Source organism: Emys orbicularis, chromosome 11, assembly GCF_028017835.1.
Source record: "Emys orbicularis isolate rEmyOrb1 chromosome 11, rEmyOrb1.hap1, whole genome shotgun sequence".
Lineage (NCBI taxonomy): Eukaryota > Metazoa > Chordata > Testudines > Emydidae > Emys > Emys orbicularis.
This window is the reverse complement of record NC_088693.1, coordinates 28,800,782-28,822,976: the sequence shown is the minus strand read 5'-3', so window position 1 is coordinate 28,822,976 and position 22,195 is coordinate 28,800,782. Positions and strand designations below refer to the sequence as shown.

General features: G+C 39.9%; 1 protein-coding gene across 1 annotated transcript in view; it reads right to left on the bottom strand.

Annotated features, from left to right (window-relative positions):
• Positions 1 to 22,195, bottom strand: part of GALNT13 (polypeptide N-acetylgalactosaminyltransferase 13) — a 324,991-nt gene that overhangs the window by 199,435 nt on the left and 103,361 nt on the right. The window lies entirely within an intron of this gene.

The following is a 22,195-nucleotide window of genomic DNA, read 5'->3' as shown; positions in this document are numbered from 1 at the left end:
GATATTTGGTATATGTCACGTGTTATGGGGGTAGGAGCCCACAATTGCAGGAATGGTTAAGGGAGTTAAATCTTTTTATAGGAACTACAGAAATAATGTAGAAGTCTATACAATTTAGTGATAATATCCTTACTATAGGATGTTTAACCATTCCCATTTTGCACAGGACTGTGCCCATATGGAAAAAAGTGTCTCAGAATTTAATAGGGGTTTTTAGAAATATTGTGTGCCAATACATACAACCAAACTATCTTCATGCTTAGCTTGCCAATTAAGTTCATGAATCATGACTTCCTCCTCGGCAGGCTGTGCAGTATTTGCAGTATTCCAATATCCACATGGATCTCCCAATATTTTTCAGAGAATATAGTGGCTTACTTTTCAAAAGGTTCCCATTTCTGTTTGTCTGTTCATGTTTTCAGTTCCTTAGCATCGGAATGAACTGGATTGGTTTTGAAAATAAATAAATAAATTCAGAGCATAAATGCCTGGAGGGGGGCTGTTACTTATCAGAGCCTCTGTAGCCAATTATTCATTAAAATTGCTTATGCTTGCAACAAAGAAAACCAACACCTGTAAAAGCCTTTCCAAATCATGATTGTTCCACAGGAGACGAAGGACTTCTAAGGAGACTAGAGAACGATGGGTTAACTAAACAAATTAGACATTTGTCCTTATTAGGTGAATTTAATAGAAATTAGCTTAGAAGTTTGGCTTTTTTATATATATTATGGACTACAGATAGTGTACATAGCATTTGACCACACCACAGAAATCTTGTCTCCCCAGTTCTAGTTTACACTTTAATTGAACAAAGACTATAGTACAACTCATTTTAAAGAATCCATCTATTATGCCTATTTTGATCAATATCAGCACATTTATACATTGCAAGAGGAAGAATTACATTAGGTTTCACTGTGACTGGGCCTAAAATGAAATCAGAGGGATCCTTAAAACTGGGGCCACTTTAGAACTGCAAGTGGTGATTCTGAAATTTTAGGTCTGCTCCATAAAGCTTCCTGTTCCTATTTGTATATGACAGGCTCACTGTTTAACGTGCATCAGGGTCAGCAGCATCCTCCCTAGAGCTAAATACACTATGCACCAGAAATGCTACTAAATGCTCATTTGACATTTTATAAAATGGTTTTTCTGAGTCTGGGCAGTTGCTGGTTCTTTGGATCTGACTCTGGGGAAGGAATGATAAGAAATTATAGTGTTCTATATTCTTCCTAATCATCGGGTTTTACCTTGGAAAATACACCTAGCCCACGAGAGAGAGTAGTCATCATGTATGTTGTTCTGCTCTTTTAGTTCTCCCTGAACAGCATTTGGCAATCTCACCCCACCAGCAGCCACATTATTTATTGTTAACTTTTCATCGTGCTTTAAACATCTCACTGCATTATAAAAAGCATGTAAAATATTTATGATGGTAGCCACTAATGTTGAAGCACTGCTGTATCCTTGGCCCTCACTTTTTGGAGAAAAAAGAGGGCCAGACACTTAAAATCTAATCATGTATTTAAGAATTGTAACAGGGTACAGTTTTTACACACAGCCTCAGAATCCCTTCCTCCCACCCTTCTTACTGGAATAAGTTCTGTCACCTGTTTGCTGAAGATGTCAGAGAGTATAGGCCTTTCTCTAGACCAATGGTTCTCAAACTGTGGGTCGGGACCTTGTTTTAATGGGGTTGCCAGGGCTGTCTTAAACTTGCTGGGGTCCAGGGCCAAACCCTGAGCACCACCTCCCAGAGCTGAAGCTGAAGCCCTGGCTTTGGCCTCCCCCACCCCACCCCACCCCAGGCGGTGGGGCTTGGGCTTTGGCCTTGCCCTCCCACCCCCGCCCCCCATCTGGAGCAGTGGGGCTCAGGCTTTGATTGCTCCTCCTGGGATTGTGTAGTAATTTTTGTTGTCAGAAGGGGGTTGCCGTACAATGAAGTTCGAGAACCCCTGCTCTACACAGCAGCATGAAACTGGCCATAGAATGCAGCAAGACTTAAGAAACCAAGGGAGGAAAACATTCAGGGCAAAGGAAGGAGCAAGATAAACTGCCTTATCCCCACAACTGTAGCATAAATGGAAAGGAGGAGAGGATGAATCCCCCAGTCTGAGTAGGGCTATCTTGGGAAATGGCAGAGTGAATATGTTGTAGCAAGTCTTCAAAGTGTTCATATCCCTTTGCCACAAGAGAGATGGGTAGGGCATATACCTGGCCAGATAGCTGGTTTCCACATGCCCGTGGTCTCCTTCCTCTCTATAGCAGAGAGTCTTCCTTACAAGTGTGGTGAAACTAGGGAGCAAGTTTGTCCCTATCCCCTTCTGCAAGGCAATCAGGCCAGGAAAGAGGCACCCATGTTTTCTGCCTCCACCCCATGAAAAATTAAAATAAAACTAAGAAATGGACCTATATTGGTCCACAATACCTCTAAATAGGCCAGGAGGAAATGATGCTAATACTTCAACAAAGGTTTGTAGTTCTCAGCAGATACTCATTCTTAGACTCATAGAAGATTAGGGTTGGAAGAGAGCTCAGGAGGTCATGTAGTCCAACCCCCTGCTCAAAGCAGGACCAACCCCAACTAAATCAATTATGCTTTGGAGTGAAATATGCAATCTACCTGGCAGAGAAGCCTTTCAGTTTAGGACCTGTACCTAGTTGACATGGCTGTTCCAGTCAGTAGATTAGGTACTGTACTATATGAACTATACAGTGTTTCCTTGCTGGAGATGTGATCAGCTTCATAACTAATGTTCAGTGAACACTGAGGAAGCAGCTTTGTTGGAGAGAGAGTACATGATAAACTGAACAGGCACCCAGGTCAGACTGAGTCTGCTCAGGCTTGTAGGAACACCAGTGGACATAGCATCATAGAATATTAGGATTGGAAGAGACCTCAGGAGGTCATCTAGTCCAACTCCCTGCTCAAAGCAGGACCAACACCAACTAAATCATCATCATAAATCCATGATTTACACAGTAAAGTTACATCATCCATAAACTATAGCTGGTCAGAGGTTTCCCACTTTCCTCTTCCCCCTGGCTGGAAATTTAAACTTTTTGGTTTAAAAACCAAAAACAAAAACACACATGTACACTTTGGCTGAAATCCAAAACATTTCAATTTGAAAATATTGCTGCAGTATTTCATGGGAGCTGTAGTGCCTTATGCCACTGGTTGAACTGCACCTCCCATGAAGTCCCATAGTCTCCATTTTTGATAGGAGGATGGTACATTATGGGAGTCCCATGGCACAGCATGAGAAATGAAGTCCAATTGAGGAGCCATGCTCATGCAAGACAACCAAACTACAGTTCCCATTAGGCACTGTGGCAGCAAGTCTGAATCAAAATATTTTGGTTTTCAAGTGAAATATTTCACTTGAGAGGTATTTGGTCTTCAGGTTCCTTTTTTTGACAAGAATTCTGCAGAAAGCAGAAATTTAATGAAAATTTTTCTTTAGCTCAGACCAGTTGATAAACTTTTGATCAGCCCTATCATTGATATAGTCAGTGGCAGTAACCTGATACCTATCCTTGCAGAAGCTCACCTCCTATTAAAATGTAGTTAAATACAATCTGTGGGATCTGTTCCGTTATCTGCCGTGACAGGGTGTTTCACTTCATAGCACCAGGCTCTAACAGGAAGAGTAATACTTAGTATTTAAACTAACAAGTAGTGGAAATCCCTGAGATAGTGACTTGATAATTCAGACTTAATAGCAATTTGTGCAAACAGGTAAGGTCCAGCAATACAAAACAGCTTCCCCCAAGCGGCATCAGCAGATGGATCCAGGAATTTCATGGCAATAGCATGGTACGCTACTGAACAATGTTTTCTGGTTGCCATTGTGAACATTATAAATTAACAAATAAGGCACAGAACAGGCTTGCACAAATAAGGCACAGATTCATTCTTGAAAGCTTGAACTATACACTCTTCAAGCTGTAGAACCACCACAATCTGTTGTTGCTCTACAGTTATTCATTGAAGTGCATCGGGGTAAAACTTCAAAAGGAGATTTTGCTATGTTGTAGCTTTTGGTCTACAAAGCTAAATAACTTCCTACAGAGTCTGTACTCATGCTGTGACTGTGACTAAAATAGATTAAATTTCATCCTTAGATAACACATTCTTGCCATGCAGAATTATAGCTCTATTGTGGTTAAAATACAACAAAGCCAGCCCATGTTCAATCTTTATGTAAGATATAAAATGTATTTCAACAAACCACCATTCATTAGTACTTTTTAAAATAAAGTTGGATATATAGTCTAAATCAGATGCATTTGTAACATAGGAAAAATCTATTTTTATTATGGCTCCAAAATGGATCCTATCTTCTCTCTCATGTTTGAGCAAATGGATTGTGCCCAGAGTGTCTGTAAGAAATAATCCCTGACTGTATCAAATCCAGTAGACATGAACTGTAGTCCTCAAGATGGCATCTTCTGCTAGACAATCAATATCGTAGAACAATTTCTATCAGCAAGCAGAATGGGTGAGAAGACTCCTCCCAGAGTAAGGCAACATTGTTTATCAGTCGGGTGAGGGGCACTATTAGAGCAGATAGATCATCAACTGCACCCCAGAGACCAAGCATGTAACTTTTGAATATATTTGAACTTCATAAGTCCAGATAGCAAAAGTTTGAGTTACTAGTAAACTCAGATGTCATGCATAGTTGATTGGCAATGAACCATTAAGCCCATTGGCCTTATTCCCAAACTATTCAAATGATTTAGTTATTAACACGATTTAGTTTACTCTTTAATGTTCTCCTAATTTCCCTTTCCCTAGTCCTCCAGTGTCCCTCCCTTAAAAACATCCTGAAAGAAATCTTTCCTGAGCCCCCTCTTCTGACCTTCAAACAACACACCAATCTCTCCACGCTCATCATCAGAAGCAAGCTCCCCACAGACCCGGACACCAACTCAAAGTGGCACCAGACCCTGCCAGAACAGATGCAAGTTCTGCAGACATATCTCCACTGCTACAATGATCAGCACCCCCAACAACACACCTTTCAAGATCCATGGGTCCGACACATGCCTATCACAACATGTGGTGACCTCATTTGGTGCACTAAATGCCCCAATTTCACCAATGTAGTTGCTATGAGACAATTACTATGCTCTTGAATGAACTCACAGAAAAGTGACAGACAACCATCTCGTCCACAGGTGATGTAGTGGAACACTTTTCACAAAGCCATCATTCTATATCTGACCTTTCAGTCCTCTTCCTCAAAGGAAAACCTGCACAAAACTTTCAAAAGATGAGCCTGGGAGTTTAAATTCATAACTTTGCTACACTCTAAAAATCGTGGACTAAATAGACACACTGGGTTTATGGCTTATTACAATCTATACTAATGTCCCCCCACTCCCCATCTACTGCTCCCCCTCCACCATGACTGGAGGAGTGTTAATGGACTGCTTCACCTTGAATGGTCCCTTGAAATGTGTTAACTATTTCTGCTAAACAATCTGGTCCACTCTTTATTTAGCTGTGACACTTCTTCAGAGGTCTATGTAAGCTCAAATGCTTCTCTCTCTCTCATACCAACAGAAGTTGGTCCAATAGAAGATACTACCTCACCCACCTTGTCTCTTTAAACTGGGACCAACACGGCTACAACACTACATACTATCCCCACTGTCATTCTGAGGTCTGAGTGGCAATGGTGTGCAGCATAACAACTGTTAAGTTCCTAGCCTTTGATTTGCTACAACACAGTCATGGAAAACATATGTCCTATATTTCTGAGAGTTTGCAGAAGGAAGGGCATGATTTTTAGAAGTGTCACCCACAAGTTGAACTGAAGTCAACAGGACCTGTGGGTTATCAACACTTCTAAAAATCATAAGATTTAGATCAGACATTTTCCACCCTAAAGGTAAAATGGCAGCATATTCTTTCCCACAGAATTTCACCACTAGTGTGGAAAAATATTTTCTTTAATGATCACCCAATGTATATAACTTCTGCACAGCAAAACATCTACTACACATTATCTACATCAAAAAGGGCATGTTGGTACTGTGTAATGGGGTGCTCACCGCACCCTGCTAGGTTCAGCCTCCTGGCCCCATTCCCCAATGAGTCAGGACCACTCCAAGCTAGTGCAACACCTGTGCTTTTTATTCCTGCGTCTGTTCCCCACCACCAAGCTCCAACTATTTACAAGTTATTTACAGGTTTGGCCTAGCACAGGCCTCAGTGGCAATAGGGTAGCAGCCTCCTGAGCCTACTCTCCCCTCCTACTCTTTGCATCCACACCCCCTCGCCGCCCCCCCCCCCGGACTCACTTCCTCCCAAGCATTTAGCCCTTTAATGAGGCTGGCAGGTGGGGCCAGTTTCCAGGCCAGTCCTAGTTAGTTGTTGCCCAGCCCCAATCCATTTCCCCTGATTGGGGCTGGAATGGCAGGAGCTGATTAGGGCTTCCCCTGCCACACACTGCAATAAAGATTCCTTGAAGAAACTGAAATGAATATTGGAGTGTAGTGAAATTCACAAAATGCTTCTGTGTTTTATGTGCATAATATGAACTACACATTTTTATATTAACATTTATTTTTTCCACCAAAAAAAACTATAAACCCAGGGACCCTTACCTGTCAAGTGATCCTAATCTACCTATGAGGGTTTTAAAAAGAAAGTGTAAACGCTTTCTGTTGACCTTTATGTGGATTATAACTGTGTGCAGTGAGAAGACTTGTAACTGCTGACAAGAGGATGCAAAGCTAGGCAAACCAAGAAAGTATGTGAAGTTGGCAAGATATGGTGTAAAGAAAGGGCAGATAGGTTGTCAGGAAGTGCATGGTTAACCATGGGATGGATATTAGTATGTGTGTCAGATGTACCTAGAAAAAAAAAGATTGAAGAATCATGACATCCTAAATGATGGTGCCTATATTTACTTTACTTGTTAATACTTCTTAAGAAATCAGATATTTTGATTTATACACATTCATTAAAAATGGAGTGCCTATCCCTTGCTCCAAATGTTCTTAGACCTCCTCTTCGGCCATCTAAAAAACACCAACAAAAACAAAAGCAAAACCCCAATTTAAAATCTTTAATATCTCCCATTAGAGTCTTTTGTTTTCTGTAGCTGTGAGGAAATACAATGGTCTTTGCAGTATGCTCTGAAGGTCAAAGACTGGGGCTATTTTGGACAAAGGGGAGAGTCAGTTCCAAAGCTTTGGGTCCTTACTATTTATCTTTTACCACGGGGACTCCAACTTGGGTATCTCTGCTGATTGCAACTGTGGCAGCCTGGAGAAGTGTGGGCTTTTGGCAAGGAGGTCCCAGGCCATTCTAAGGCTATACCTGTCAAAACCACCACCTTGTACTCTACTCACTGCTTACAATAGTTTAATTCATTACATGGGGAAAAAAATATTCACTGGGGGTAATTTGATGTTATGTGGGTAGATGATTAATCCATGATTATATGCTGGTTATCGTCACTCAACTATCCTGTACTTCCATTATAAATATATTTAGTCACTATTGTGTCGTTGGTATTTCACTGAATCTTAATGTAAGATCAATACTGAAAATACTCCTAATAGGGAGGCTATGATTTTTTTTCCCTGCAGAAAGTTCAAATCCCATGTTAGCAGTTGGGCTAATACCAATTCTCTGGCACCTAAGTCTGAAGCACACCTGCAGTACTGCAGTCAGTGAAGTTCACCAAGTCAAATAGGTATCTCAAATCATCCAACTTGGGGAAAGTCCTGAGGTTCTGCTGCTTAGCATGAGCACCTACAGAAGCAGCATACCAGGAGGCTCCATTTCTTCTACACATGGCAGAGCTGGGCTCCATGAGTACACTTAGACTACTCCCAAGCAAGCTATACATATTCCAGCATAGGGACGGATGTGTGTCAAGTTGGCCTGTAGGTCAAAACGCCTCCACAGGGAATGTGAAAGGGGCCCTACCCCAATTCCATCCTAGGGTACCAGCTGTAAAGGCAGCTAAGGGGCTTCTCTGAAAAGGGGCCATGGGCTGTACTGTGGATCCCCACAACCCTTGGACAGATTCCTTTCACAAAGCTTATTTACACGCACACCGCACAAAGCATGAGTAAGTTTCATCTAGTGAGAAGTGCTGTTCTTCTTAAAAGCTATTTAACCAGCTGGACTTTGGTGGCTGTACAGAGGAGAGTAAAAGATCCCATTATATTTGTTGAAAAGAGCAGGGAATAAGCTTGGCACTCTAGCCAATGTGCGTTCTTTCAATAAAACACGTCCCAATATCCAAGGATGAGTGAGCTATTGTTCAGCTCACATAATGACTGCTGTGTTTGCTTACACGGACACTGCATTACCATTATTCAACTAATTATTTTTAACATGTTTTGTAGTATTTTGAGCTGTATATATTATTTAACTTGGCCATTTGAAAATAAAAATGCACTAACTATGTTTCACTTACAGGGTATGCATGAGGTCAAAATGTAAATAAACTGGTTGAGGTATAGATGTGCTAGTCCCATTTGCATTTTTAAGTTTTAGCTTTCACAAGCCATCACAGTTTACTGGTTTTTTTAATTAAGCACCAAGCACTCCCACACCCCTTTTTTCAAATTGAAAACCACTATAAACCAAAAGTATACATCACCATTTTACCAGTATTATGATTTTGTAGACTGGTACTTTCTCTTTCTGTACCACCATTCAAATCCATATGAAAAACTGCAGAACATTTTCATACCCTAAATCTCCATATTATAAAGGGGATTTTTCACAAAAGCACAGAATATAAAGTGGATTATATACTTACTCACCAAGACTTATTTCCTACAGATTAAGTTGGGGGTCTACACTAAAGTAGCTAATAATGTTTCTCAGAAGATAAGCAATACAACTGTACTTATTTTTCTGTAGCTGCCTTTTAGAACACTTCATTTGTTTTATTTCTTTGCATATCATTTCTCCTGATTTTACAATGTTCTCTTATTTTCAAGAACTACTGTACGCTAAGGACCTGATCCAGACAGTTTACTGAAGCTAAAAAAAAATTCCATTGACTTTAAATAACAAGATCAGGCCCACAGTTCCTTGGTGATACTGTGTACAAAGCTTCTGAAAGCAAAAGTACTTCACTTCACAACCTACATTGGGGAAAATATCCCTCATCCCTGTAATGAGATATCAGGATTCAGAGAGGTCACAGCCAGCTGCCCAGAAAACCAGTTACTTCTTCCAGAGAAGTGAAGATCTGAACTGAATCCTCTTAATGTAGTGGTGTCTGTGGGTTCCTGTGTGTGTAGAATAGGTGGATGAGAGTTCCTATTCCCTTTAGCTTGTCTGGATTTGAGGCAACTGTGGTGAATTAATAGTCAGCTATTCTGGACAGATGGCCACTTTAATGGGACCTAGAAAAAGAACCTTTTGGTCTTGGAATGACAGAGGGCAAGGCCTCCAGCTGTGAACAAGTACAAGATGTTTTATACTGAGAGAGAAGTCCTCCTTATTCAACTCTGAAAATGTGATTAAAATCAGTGAATCTAGAGCACCATGCCAAATTGGGCTGCAATGTGTGAAATCACCCTCATTTCCCCCTCAACTATAAACAGCAGGGTAAAGAGAGCAAACTGCGCAATCTGTCAATCATTTTATTTATAGTCTATTAGGAAGCTAATTTTTACATCCATAAAGAAATCACTACATTAAAACTATCATGATATTTAGCATTTATATTGCACTTGGATATTCAAAGCACAGTACAAACATCAAGGTCAGGATCCTCAGCTGGTGTGAACTGGGAATTGATTCCATAGAGCTATACTGACGTACATGAGCTGAGGATCTGCCCCTATGTAATAAATGCTTACAGCATCACTGTAAGATGTCAGCCTATTATAGACACTGTATGGGTGCGGAAACAGAGAAAGGCAAAGTGATTTTTCCTTAAGGCCACACCAGTGCGTGGCTGTGCCAGGATTACATGGTAGGAAGAAAAATCCATAAACTGTACTTATTTCTTCAGAACATTGTCTCAAGCCTTTAATATACAGTTTGAATTAAATTTGAGGTGGGAATAATTTCTGCTGTAAATCAAATCTGCAAACAAGAATCAAACCTTTTGCAAATTATGAAAAAAGATGTCTCCGCCATACAATATGGATAAATTACTTAGAGATACAAGTTAGATTTCTGTCATTGCCCACCCAAGCAGCCAATAGCATACCTAGGAGGGCAGAATCTGACAGCCACCATCTGTTTACAGGGTTATTTTTTCAACATGAAAACTTCCCCCTATCCTGGGGGGGTGGAAGGGGGTGGGAGAAGGACCCCAGGTGATGAGGAGGCAGGGGGGAGAAAGGAAGGATCTTGATGCTTCCATCACTTCCCTATTAAATCTTTAAATTAGTTACAGTTTTCCTTTACCGATTGAAATTAGGACCCAATGCTCGCTGTTCAAAAAACAAGCTACATTTAAATAGATATTATATTCATGTAAAATACTACAGAATGAAACTGAAGCTCAAAAATGAGAGTAACACAGAAGCTCCCTAAAAATAAACCAGAACAAAAATGATGGGTTTAGGGATAGCACAGTGGTTTGAGCATTGGCCTGCTAAACCCAGGGTTGTGAGTTCAATCCTTGAGAGGGCTACTTAGGGATCTGGGGCAAGAATCTATCTGGGGATTGGTCCTGCTTTGAGCAGGGAGTTAGACTAGGTGACCTCCTGAGGTCCTTGCCAACCCTGATATTCTATGAATTAAACATTAACCTTTAATTAAAGATTATGTCACGTGATGAAGCCTCCAGGAATACGTCCAACCAAAATTGCCAGCCCTAATCTTGAGCTGTAGAGACAGGATGATGGAAGCAAGCATTTAAGCTCTGACTGGTGGCACCAGAATGTGCTTTGTGCAGTCATAGCCCCCAAGGACACTGCTATAACATTCCAAGCTTGCACACAGTTGGCACATACCCACCTAGAGTGGGATCTGCACTGACATACTTGAAGAACAAAAATTATTAGCAGTATAAAGGACTTTCATATGAGGAAAGAAAAATATTAGGACAATTTTGTTTAGAAAAGAGATTAACAGGGAACATGAACCAGTTATATAAAATAGTACAGAGAAAATCTATTGTCAGTTTCTATATATTCTTCATAATATGAGGAGACATTCAATGCAATTTAGACATCCTAACTAAAGTTGATGAAAGGCAGTAATTTCTAACAGCAGTTAGTCTGTGGAACTCACTGCTACAATATTAGTGAGGCAAAGGCTTAATAGGACTCAAGAATAAGAATATTCATAATTACACTAGCCAACATAAAAAAATTAATTTTCTTGATCACCAAGTTGATCTACCAGCAGACTAGCTTCTAGCTATACATTGCCACAGTATTGGAGTGTCCAGCTCCAGATTCACAAGCCAGTGCCCTCACACAACTTACAACATCTAAGGGCTGGTCTACACTAACCCCCCAATTCGAACTAAGATACGCAACTTCAGCTACGTTATGAAGTCGACATACCTTAGTTCGAACTTACCACGGTCCAGACGCGGCAGGCAGGCTCCCCCGTCGACTCCGCGTACTCCTCTCGCCGAGCAGGAGTACCGGAGTCGACGGCGAGCACTTCTGGGTTCGATTTATCGCGTCCAGACAAGACGCGATAAATCGAACCCAGAAGTTCGATTGCTTGCCGCCGAACCAGCGGGTAAGTATAGACGTACCCTAAGATTTGTCAGATGTTACCCTGTGTGGCTTTCTACCCTAAACATAAACAACTTGCTTTCCTGATGCATAAACCTTAAACAAAAGTCGCTTTACAATGTGCATCTCATGGATTGCTTAAGAATGTAACATTGCAGTGTAGACATACCCTATCAAAAACTCACGGCAGGGCCATGCCAGCTGACTCAGGCTTGTGATAAGGGACTATTTAATTGCGGTGTAGACATTTGGGCTCAGGCCGGAGCCCAACTTCAGGGGCCCTCCCACCTTGCAGCGTCCTACAGCCCAGCCCCCAGCCTGAGCCCAAAACATCTACACCACAATTAAACAGCCCCTTATCCCAATCCCTGCGAGCCTGAGTCAGCTGGCACAGCTCAGCTGTGGGTTTTTAATTGTAGTAGAGACATACATACAGACTTCTCTACATTCTATAAGACTTTCCCCAGGTCTAACCTGGATTGCATCAAATTTTAGTTCCTATTAAACATTTAACCACAGTTGACATGCAGCTAAGCATAGTCAATGCCCCCAATCCATTCGCATAATACAAGTATGTGTTTTATTAAAAGTCACATTATAGTCTTGTTATTTTAAGCAACTCCTATGTTTATAAATCACTGTTTTCATTGTACTCACTGCCCTTATTGATTTTAAAAAATTTTAACATTAATATTTTTAACATTTAATATTCAGATGCCACAACCATTTTGGAGAGAAAAATTGAGGATGTGAGGCAGAAACAAAAATATATTTCATGTGGCTTCTCATGTACCTGTGTTGAAAAAAATTGTTTTCTAAAATCTTTTATCAGAATCCTAATTAATATAAGCACAAGCAACTTGAAGCTGAACGCTGAATAAAATATTTCATGGCCTTATGTATACAGTATTCTTCTTGATAATAGGGAAATGCTAATAGACAATCTTAAAAGAAAAGCCACATATACAAAACAAACCTATTTACATAGTGATTCTGGGTGCCTCAACTTTATTTGAGACACTTGAAAGGAGCCTGGTTTTAGAGAGTGCTGAGCTTCCAAGACCCTCCAAAAGCTAGGCATTTAAGACGTTTTGTTAAACCAATTTTAATACTATCAGCAAAGAGTTATCTAAGTCAAGAAAGGTTAACAGAACAAAAGTGACACCAGAGAGTTTCCATGTAAAATCTTCCAAATAGGCACATAAGAAAGGAAGTTAGAGGGAACAACATTAGACATTCAGGCAAATGTTTCCATAAATCCTGAGCTGCTTCTGCACTATGATTAAACACATAGGCTTCATTCTAATAATGCTGCCAGCTATAGAGAAGGTATTTTATGCTTGTGTCCCTGAGAACTAATCTTCATATTTCATTACGGGTCATCAGATTTTATTAAATTTTTTTCTATCTCAGTACATCCAATGAACTCCCCATTAAAGTCTTACCGTAGTGGCACTATAGGAAAACAGCCGCCCTAAGACAATAGGTGAGTGTTTGAGATTCCATCCAGTAGAGGACAGAGGTCTATACCTACACAATAGCCAGTTCATTATAGTATTTCCTTTATTCCCCCTCCCTTTTTTTCTTCTCTTTAAAAAGCAATATAATTCAGTAGAAAGGAAATATTAACCTGACTTGTGTAGTTAAAATTGAATCTCATGCTTAAACTTGTAGCAACATAGTTTTTGAACATGTAACTCTGAAAGCACAATTTATCAAAACATGCATTGCAGGAAAAATATACAATCATTGGCCTCACTGTGTGAATGGAATAAGAAGTTACTTTAAAAAACATATATTGCAGCATTTGCCTAATATTTGCAATATTTCTATTAGTTTTTAAATAAAAAGTTTCAAGATTTTAGCCTCACTCATATTCAAAACACTATTTAGAATTGTTTTACATTGCACTTTAGGCTCAGATTCAGCAAGATACTTCACTATGTGCTTAACTTTTAGCACAAGTAATCTCATTAATTTTAATGATACTATTCATATGCTTAAAGTTGGATCCAAGCTAAGTACCTCATTGAAGGTGATATTTAAGTCCTTGATTCAATTTAAGTTTGGTGATTTATTCTGAGACAGTCAGTCAATTTATCTAAAGAAAATAAGAATCTTTCAAGCATAGAAGTGTACTGTCTTGCTGTCCCCTCAGTTAACACGATCAGTCAAAATGCCCATGAACTGGCAGTTCGGGGTGTGAAAGACATCAAAAACTACAGAACAACCTGTACCGCCACATGCCATTAGCACAGAGCAATAGCGTTTAGAGCAGAAGAGATTTGGAAAGTAGTGATGAAATGTAGCAGGAGGAAAAAAAAAATCTAAATCAGATTCCCCACGAAGTACTAAATGCAAATTTAGTCCTGATTTTCAAATCTGTTCTGTACAAGTGGAAATTAAACTCACACAGAAGCCAAAATGGCAAATTGCTATAAATTATAAAAAAAAAGTTAAAATCATTTATTTTTTGTTACGTACATGAACCTCCTAAGGAAACGGTTGAGAAAGATGGAGAGGGCTGATTAGCTGAAATCAAAAAAGGGAGCTGAATTTTTTCATGCCAAACTTATTTGCTCTTATGAGATTTCAAATAAAAATCCCCTATTTTTGCATACTTCATGGACTTCTGGAGTATTTTTGCCCCCACTCCCTTGACTGAATAAAATGAGTCTACGACCCATAATGCTCACGATACAGGTGCATATGACACATCCCCAAATACATGTTGGTGCATTCACAAAGAGTGAATAATGACAATCTGAGCAAATGACACTTTAGCAAATCTCAAACCCGATTAATGTATTTTAGTTTTAATTTATCATTCTGTGTAAATAAGGGTATTTTACAGAGATTTATTTTTAGATACATGACAAAAACTTCACTCAGCTATAACAATCACACAAAAGGCTGGCGAGACTAAAGTATTTCAAAAATTTACAAAGCTTAAACTTCCAGGGCTTTGACTTCATCCAGAGCTAACTGGCTGTAAAAGAGAAAGAGCAAAGAACAGGACTGATATCTAATGGAGTCTTGAGATTTGATGCTATCTACATCATATCACAGAAAAGAAAACCAGATGACTTGTGCTTCAATAGCCTGAGATACCATACAGTGAATGTATGTCTTACAGGCGGAAATAATTTCTGTAGTTTTGTCAGGTTTCAGAGAAGATCTCTATAAATCAGAGTTGAAGGTGCACATTGGTTACAGATGTTAAGAAGGATCATGGGTTATACTGGCAAAATAAGTCCGTGCAATATTGGGGTACATACATGGAAGCACAGCATGGACCAGGAATGAGACAGTCTTTCCCCCCCGTCACACATTTCTGGGCACCATGGAAGCCCAATGAGGATATTGACAGTTTGGAAGAATTCACGGAATAGCAAAAAATAAATAAAAATTTAGATCTTGTCGGGGTAAAATTGAAATGAAATACATATTAAGGCTTGGTTAAATGATAAACAAAACCAGTAGGAGCTCTGGCTGCATGTGGATGTAAGTGCCTTGATCCCACATACAGCTGAGTGCATACTGCAAATCAAAAACAAACATCCATCTACAAATACTAGTTTGAAACAAATATTTTAGTGTCCCCATTTTATGTCTACTTTCTGCAAACATCCTAGTGACTCAAACTTTGAGTCTCAAATGCTCATTACACAGCTCTTGAACAAGATGCATCACAATTATTTGCAAAATTTCTGCAAAAAAATTTAGAATTATGAATAAATGCAAGAAAGTTTGCATAAAAGTGTACACACACGTTTGCCAACAGAAAGAGGTAAAATGCATATAATGAAGTACTCGTGAATTATTCACCCAGGTCCAGACCCATGAAAAAACATGGGCACCATCCATAAACAAACATGGAATAAGAAACATGGGACTATGAAAACCAATCTGTATAAGCATTTGAATGATGGGCCAAGGAGTCGTAATTAGAATAAAAGGGACAAAATTCAACAAAGGGGAATTTAGACTGAAGACAGAGAATAATTTAATGAGGGGTCAAATTATCCACTGGCAAAAGTACTGTAGGATATAGAACATTCTAGGTTGGGCAGAGGGATGGTCTAGATGAACAAAGAGGTTTCCTCTAGCTCCCTAGTTTGTTATTTTATTATCATTATGGTATCCTGAAAGATTAAAGGAATGAGCTGAAGTCAGTGGAAAAACTTCCATTGACTTCAGTGAGATTTGGATCAAGCCCTAAGAGACTATGGACCATGTCCTCAATTGGTGTAAATTAATGCAAGTCCACTAAAGTCAATGGAGCAACACTAACTTACGCTATCTGGGGATAGGGCCCTACATTTTTAGAATTACTGGTATCTTTCACAATCTTGACACAAAGGCAACCTACAAATATCTGCAGACTGCCACATCTTGCAAATCTTATTATACATACCTGTATAATTACAGCAGGAACTATATATACTTTACATCAGAAATAGGCAGAATTATGAATCTCATGATGACAGGATTAATTTTATTTCATCAGTGCAATTAACAAATAGCACTGAGTCTTCTTAATATATTCAAGCAGGCTTCACGTACTTTTCAAATATGCTTTCTCAAGGAAATTTGTCTATCAAGAATAGTCTTACCTTCAAGCACAAGATTAACAGCTCATCCCTTCAATGACCCTTTTGGTGCATGCAGGAATAAAGTGACATGAAGCATGCCCCAAAAGAATAAAAATGCTACTTTCCAGCACTCTGCCTGCAGACATATTTCATCATCTGTCACAGCAGATAGGCTTCCTTTGGAAGTGAAAACAACCCACTCAAGGGCTTATTACAAGTGCTGAGATCTTTGGTAGACTGCAGAAGAGAAATGAGTGGGGGGAGGCAGTAGCCTGTGGATTTCAAAACATAGGATTTAATGATTCAGAAAATGCTTCAGACAGGGAATATTACGTAGGTGAGTATATGAATGTTCAAATGATACCAGAGCTCAGTAACACATTTGACATGTTTACATTTATTTTTATTTTGATCTTTCATGTGCATATTTAAGTTGCGATAACTGTAGCTTGGGTGTAAGTAAATATTAATGAAATCCAAGTCTGAGCTATTAGTAAACTCATACACTACAGGTTTTTGAACATACAGTATTTTTCAGTATTTCCTACTGCCCAATTACCTTGTTATTTCTATTGACAAAAATCTGATTGCATCATAGCCAGCTACACAGAAAGAAGTAGAACTCTACTCTTTTTGGTCTTTCATACTGCTGGATATAGACCACTAGCCAAAAAAAAAAAAAACAGGTCCTTCAACCTAGAAATCCTTCAACCAAACAAGTCCTCAGTCTGGATGTAAGGATGAATGCTAAAGAGGCAGGCTGCCTACCTTACACAAAGGCAATTTCAAGTTTCTTTCCTCAATGAAATACAAAAAGATAGTAGTGCAGATACCTGAACCAAGAGCTTCTTGGGTAAATAATTGTCAGGAATGCATTGGACAGTGAGGAGATATTTTGTTTGTTGGGAAATCTTCAAACCATTACACGGTAATAATAATTAGGGCTACAATTTTGTCATGGAGGTCACGGATTCTGTGACTTCCAGAGACCTCTGTGACTTGGGGGTGCCCTGGCCACCTGGGGCGGCTCCCAGCCTGGGAGCTGCAGGGTCCCCCCATTGCTCGTGGTGGCTGGGAGCCACTCCAGGCGGCCAGGGCGCCCCAGGAGGGGCAATAGGGGTGCCCCACAGCTGGGAGCCACAGGTGGTGGGGATGCTCCCAGCTGGGCCCCAGGAGTGGTGTGGGGACCCCGCAGTTCCCCATTTTGTCATGCATATTTTTAGTAAAAGTCATGGATAGGTCACGGGCTTCCATGATTTTTTCTTTATTGCCCATGACCTGTCCGTGATTTTCACTAAAAATAGGTGTGACAAAATCTTAGCCTTAATGATAATTGAATAATAGCGTATAAACTAGCCAAGGAACACAATTCATCAGCATCTCCTGTTTAACTTTCCTGCTTTTCTTCTTCCATACTGAGCACCACCTCTTCTATAATGCCTACACAACAACATTGCTGTTTTTGGATGGAAGCACTGTCCTATTTGACATTCATCCATATTATTGCTTTCAACAGGTTAACTCATTTAGTTACCACAGTCAGTAAGTGACTGAGTTTCTTCCATTATATTAAATTGTTGATGTTTATTACGGTGAGTTTGTTTTTTGATAAAAGAAATATGAAATGCTGTGTACCCTACATTCTTTAAAAAAGAAAAAAAAAAAAAAAGGTGAGTTATAGTTATGTAGAATTGTGGGATTGGTCATTTGGATCCAAAAATGTTCAAAAAACATTAGAAAGGGGGGGGGGAAATGTCAGTCTCAAATTTGATTTTTAGGTTTGAGAATTAGTTCTCTGAAGAAACCATTAAAATCAGTGTTGTACTATTCTTAAAAACAAAACAACAACAACAACAAAAAACACAAACAAAAATGACTTTTCCAAAAGGAGAAGGAGCTGGGAATATCACTTCATCCTTATGTGATCTATTTATAGATTTTGACACTCACGATCTTGGCCAATACTATGGTCTGAACCAAGGAACTGGAACTAAATGTCACTTTAGATGTACCTTTTGGGGATCAGGCACAGAGGGTGATGCATAATACACACTAACTAGCAGGTTACATACTTCCTCTGGAGAGAGGAAACGTCCTGAGCATCTGAGAACCACAGACCCCACTAGACAAACCCCCACTTATATGATGGGTGTCTTTTTTGGCCAACACACAAGGGATTGACCCAGGGACTTCCAGAGTTAAAACCATGTCTTCTAAGCTGAATTTCACCCACCCTGTGCCTCCAGGTAATTTGAAGGAAAATTTCCAAATATCAGGGAAGATTGAGGAAACATTTTTCTGGTTGGGAATTTAAAAAATAAAATAAAATAGACTGCTTTGGAAGTTAGTAATTCCTCCTTTGGGATGCAGTCTATGGGAAAAGGGCAGGGTAGTTTAAGGTGCATGATGCATTTGGCTCTGTAATCTCTTATGTATATTGCACATTGAAGGGTGGACTCACATCCTCCCTTCCCTCTCCCCCAACATTTAAAAGACACATTGACCAGCAAACCATTCAACTTTGTTAAACAGAGTTTCATTTCTACTCTCAAAATAAACGTTGAAATAAATTTGGAAATAATAAGTATAGACTAGAATTGAAATGTGTAAAGTATATAAATTAAATAGGTAGTGGAGCATATATATCTAGAAATTTTAGTACTGACTGCTAGCTTTTCTGCGTTTCTATTTCCCCAGTTGCCTCTCTATCAGTACAAGCACTGTATCTTTCTAGACACAGCTTATGCATTATGCAGTTCCTAATTATCATGGATTTATTTTTTATTCCAAAACTAATATGAGACATAAAAATCAATCTTTCCTGTCTCATTCTCAAAGGAATTGCATGAAAACTGGTTTAGGCTTCAGTATTACTGCTTCCAAAACAAGTCCCAGAATTAAATACAGCTAAATACGAAGGTTTAAATATACAGGGATAAATCATCAGATTACAATCTGCCCTGAGTAAGGGGTGGCACAAAGCTGCACTGCTCCAGATGCAGATCAGGGATGCAGTTGTGACCCAGAGTGCCTCTTACATCCAGGGTGGAAGTTGCTACAAAGTTCCAAGCAGTTTCATTCTATTTTGTAAATTTCATATTTTGATGTAAAAGGAAAAGGTGCAAAATTATGCTTAATTTTTCTGGAATACACCAGTAGCAGATTACATACCCTGCAGTGCCGTCCCAGCAGTATTGGCTCACACACTGAGAATGGAATCAAGGTATTGCATATTCCATAACCCTACCCACCACTTGCATATCAATGGAAATACTAGCTCCAAAGAGATTGCTGTCCTTCCCCAGGATAGCAACATAGCGGATCCTATCCCATACATAGGAGTCAGGATTCCCTTACCAGTCTATGTGGGCACATAGGACAAGAGACAGTTTTGCCCATATTCTACCCCCTCTGTGTGCAAAAATTGATTTAATACATTGAAACTTAAATACATAGAAATTGGCAGTTCTCTCTTCTGCAGCAAACGGAACTTACAAAAACAAAAACTGCATGGAGCTTCTCTGTTCAATTAAGCATTAAATTAATGGATTGTTAACATTAAACCATATATACACAGACAATGCTGAAGCCAAAAAGAAAGCAGATTCTGGGATTCAGTTCCAAAATCTTGCCCTGTGCTCCATGAATTGGCTGACGACAGCTGTGAGGGTAGAAACAAGCCAGGATATCCTCAGAATACTCATACTGTGCCTGATCCACAGCCTGAAATCAATAGGTGTGTTGCCATTGACTTTCATGAGCTTTCAGTCAGGCTTGCCTGGAGGATGGTTCCCAGCTAACACATCTGGCAACACCTCATGGGTTTGCTTATGCAACACTCAAGTCAACAGGCATTTTGCCACTGATTTCAATGGGAACAAGACATTCTCACAGTGATGTGGCCTGCACAGTTTCAAGGTGGTAAACTTCCTTACCCCTTGGACCTTTGTAAAAGTTGTGTGTCAGTGAACTTTAATGGGAAAAGAGATAGACCACACTGAAAGAAGTGAGTTCAGTGCAATGAATAGTGACAGAAAGATCTGACAATGAAGGAATCAGGAAAAGTTTCTTGAGCTGCTACTATACTGCTCCCTACTTTGGCACTCAGAAAAAGTCATCAGATGAGCAAACTCAGTAGACAGAGGGCTAAGAAGTACCTATATAAGGACACAGATTTATTACAATTATACACATATGCTGCAATCGACAGCATGCACTATAGAGAGTACATGTTGATTCTTCACGGGAGCAGAAGCAAGAGGTGCTACTTTTCTTAGCCCTCTTAACCATTCTGCTGTGTGAGAGAGTGTACGGCTGGATGCACATATTTACTAATTAGAATCATAGTAAGCCCATGATACCAGAAGTCAGTGCTCAAAGTCTGGTGCCAGTGTGCACCTCCCTGATATTTGGCTAGTGCTCCCCTCTTGATGGTGATGGTGTCATGGTTCTGCTACTCCACAGTATCTCCATTGTAGGGGCAAAGTTAGTAGTAGTAGTTTTGTGGCATGATGAGTTACTGAAGCAGTGGTGGACTTAATATTGAAAAGCAGGAACTGCAGCTGGATACTAATCCTCAATGACAACATCATGGTTGATGTGGACTACAGAGGCTATACTAAGATAACCTCAGCATGCTAGTGGCGTAGGATCAGGGTTATGAACACTGCCTTTATACAGAGAATGATATAAGTTACTGTTTTGCTAGGTCATTTCGAAGACTGTAAAACCCAATTCCTTCATATTATTTGTCATTTAGATTGTAGTCCAACCCCAAGTGTGTTAGTTGCTTTCCAAGACCCGGCCCCTGCCTCCAAAGAGTTAGCTGGTAACAAATGCAGGTGACAATGCCTCATATCAAACAAGGCTCAGAGCAGTTTGATACACTGGAATCTACTTATAGCAGGGTAGTTTTGGACAGGAATAACGTCTACATGGTTGTTATTTGGACACGAACTGAAGGAAGGTGATCCATGCTAATAGGAACTGTGGAAGAGATGGCCCATAAGGCTATTGCTCTACTGCTGTGGCTTAGATGATGAATAGCTCTAGAGCCCCTGCATTAAACTGTGACTCATTTTTGCTTCATTACTAATGAAGTTCCACTATAGTTCAGTTCACAGAATTATTTGTATTGCTTATTCACTTTACTTTCCACCATTCAGATATACTTTTAAATATAGCAGGTGCCGTTAAGTTATTCTCTATTCCAAACCATTTTGCCTGACAATCAAATAGTTCTGTGGCCTGCTTCAAGTTTCCCTTCCTCTCAGTACAGCCAGCAATAGCCATCTCATTAGCTAAGGCATTTTTGTCATAAACAGCCATAAGAATATCAGTTAGCAATCTCCATCTTGACTCCAGAAATAAGTTGAAAAACATTTCAAGCAAAAAACAAAAACAAAAAAAAATTTAGGAATTATAGTATAGGTACCACTCTTGTATCCCATTCCTGTTCTATCATCTGCTACATACGTCAGGCTCTAAGGGCACGTCTTCACTACCCGCCGATTCGGCGGGTAGCAATCGATCTATTGGGGATCGATTTATCGCGTCTAGTGAAGACGCGATAAAATCAATCCCCGATGGCTCTGCCGTCGACTCCGGAAATCCACTGTGGCAAGAGGCGGAAGCGGAGTCGACGGCGGTGCAGCAGCAGTCGACTCGCCGCCGTCCTCACAGCCAGGTAAGTCGACCTAAAATACACAACTTCAGCTACGTGAATAGCGTAGCTGAAGTTGCGTATCTTAGGTCGACCCCCCCCCCCCCCCCCCGTAGTGTAGACCTAGCCTGAGAGTCATTAGAAGCACCAAAATATCCTTTATGTAATATACTACTTTATACTTGAATGCATCTGAGTCTGCATGTTAAGGTGACCTGCTAATAGCTTGCTACTTGGC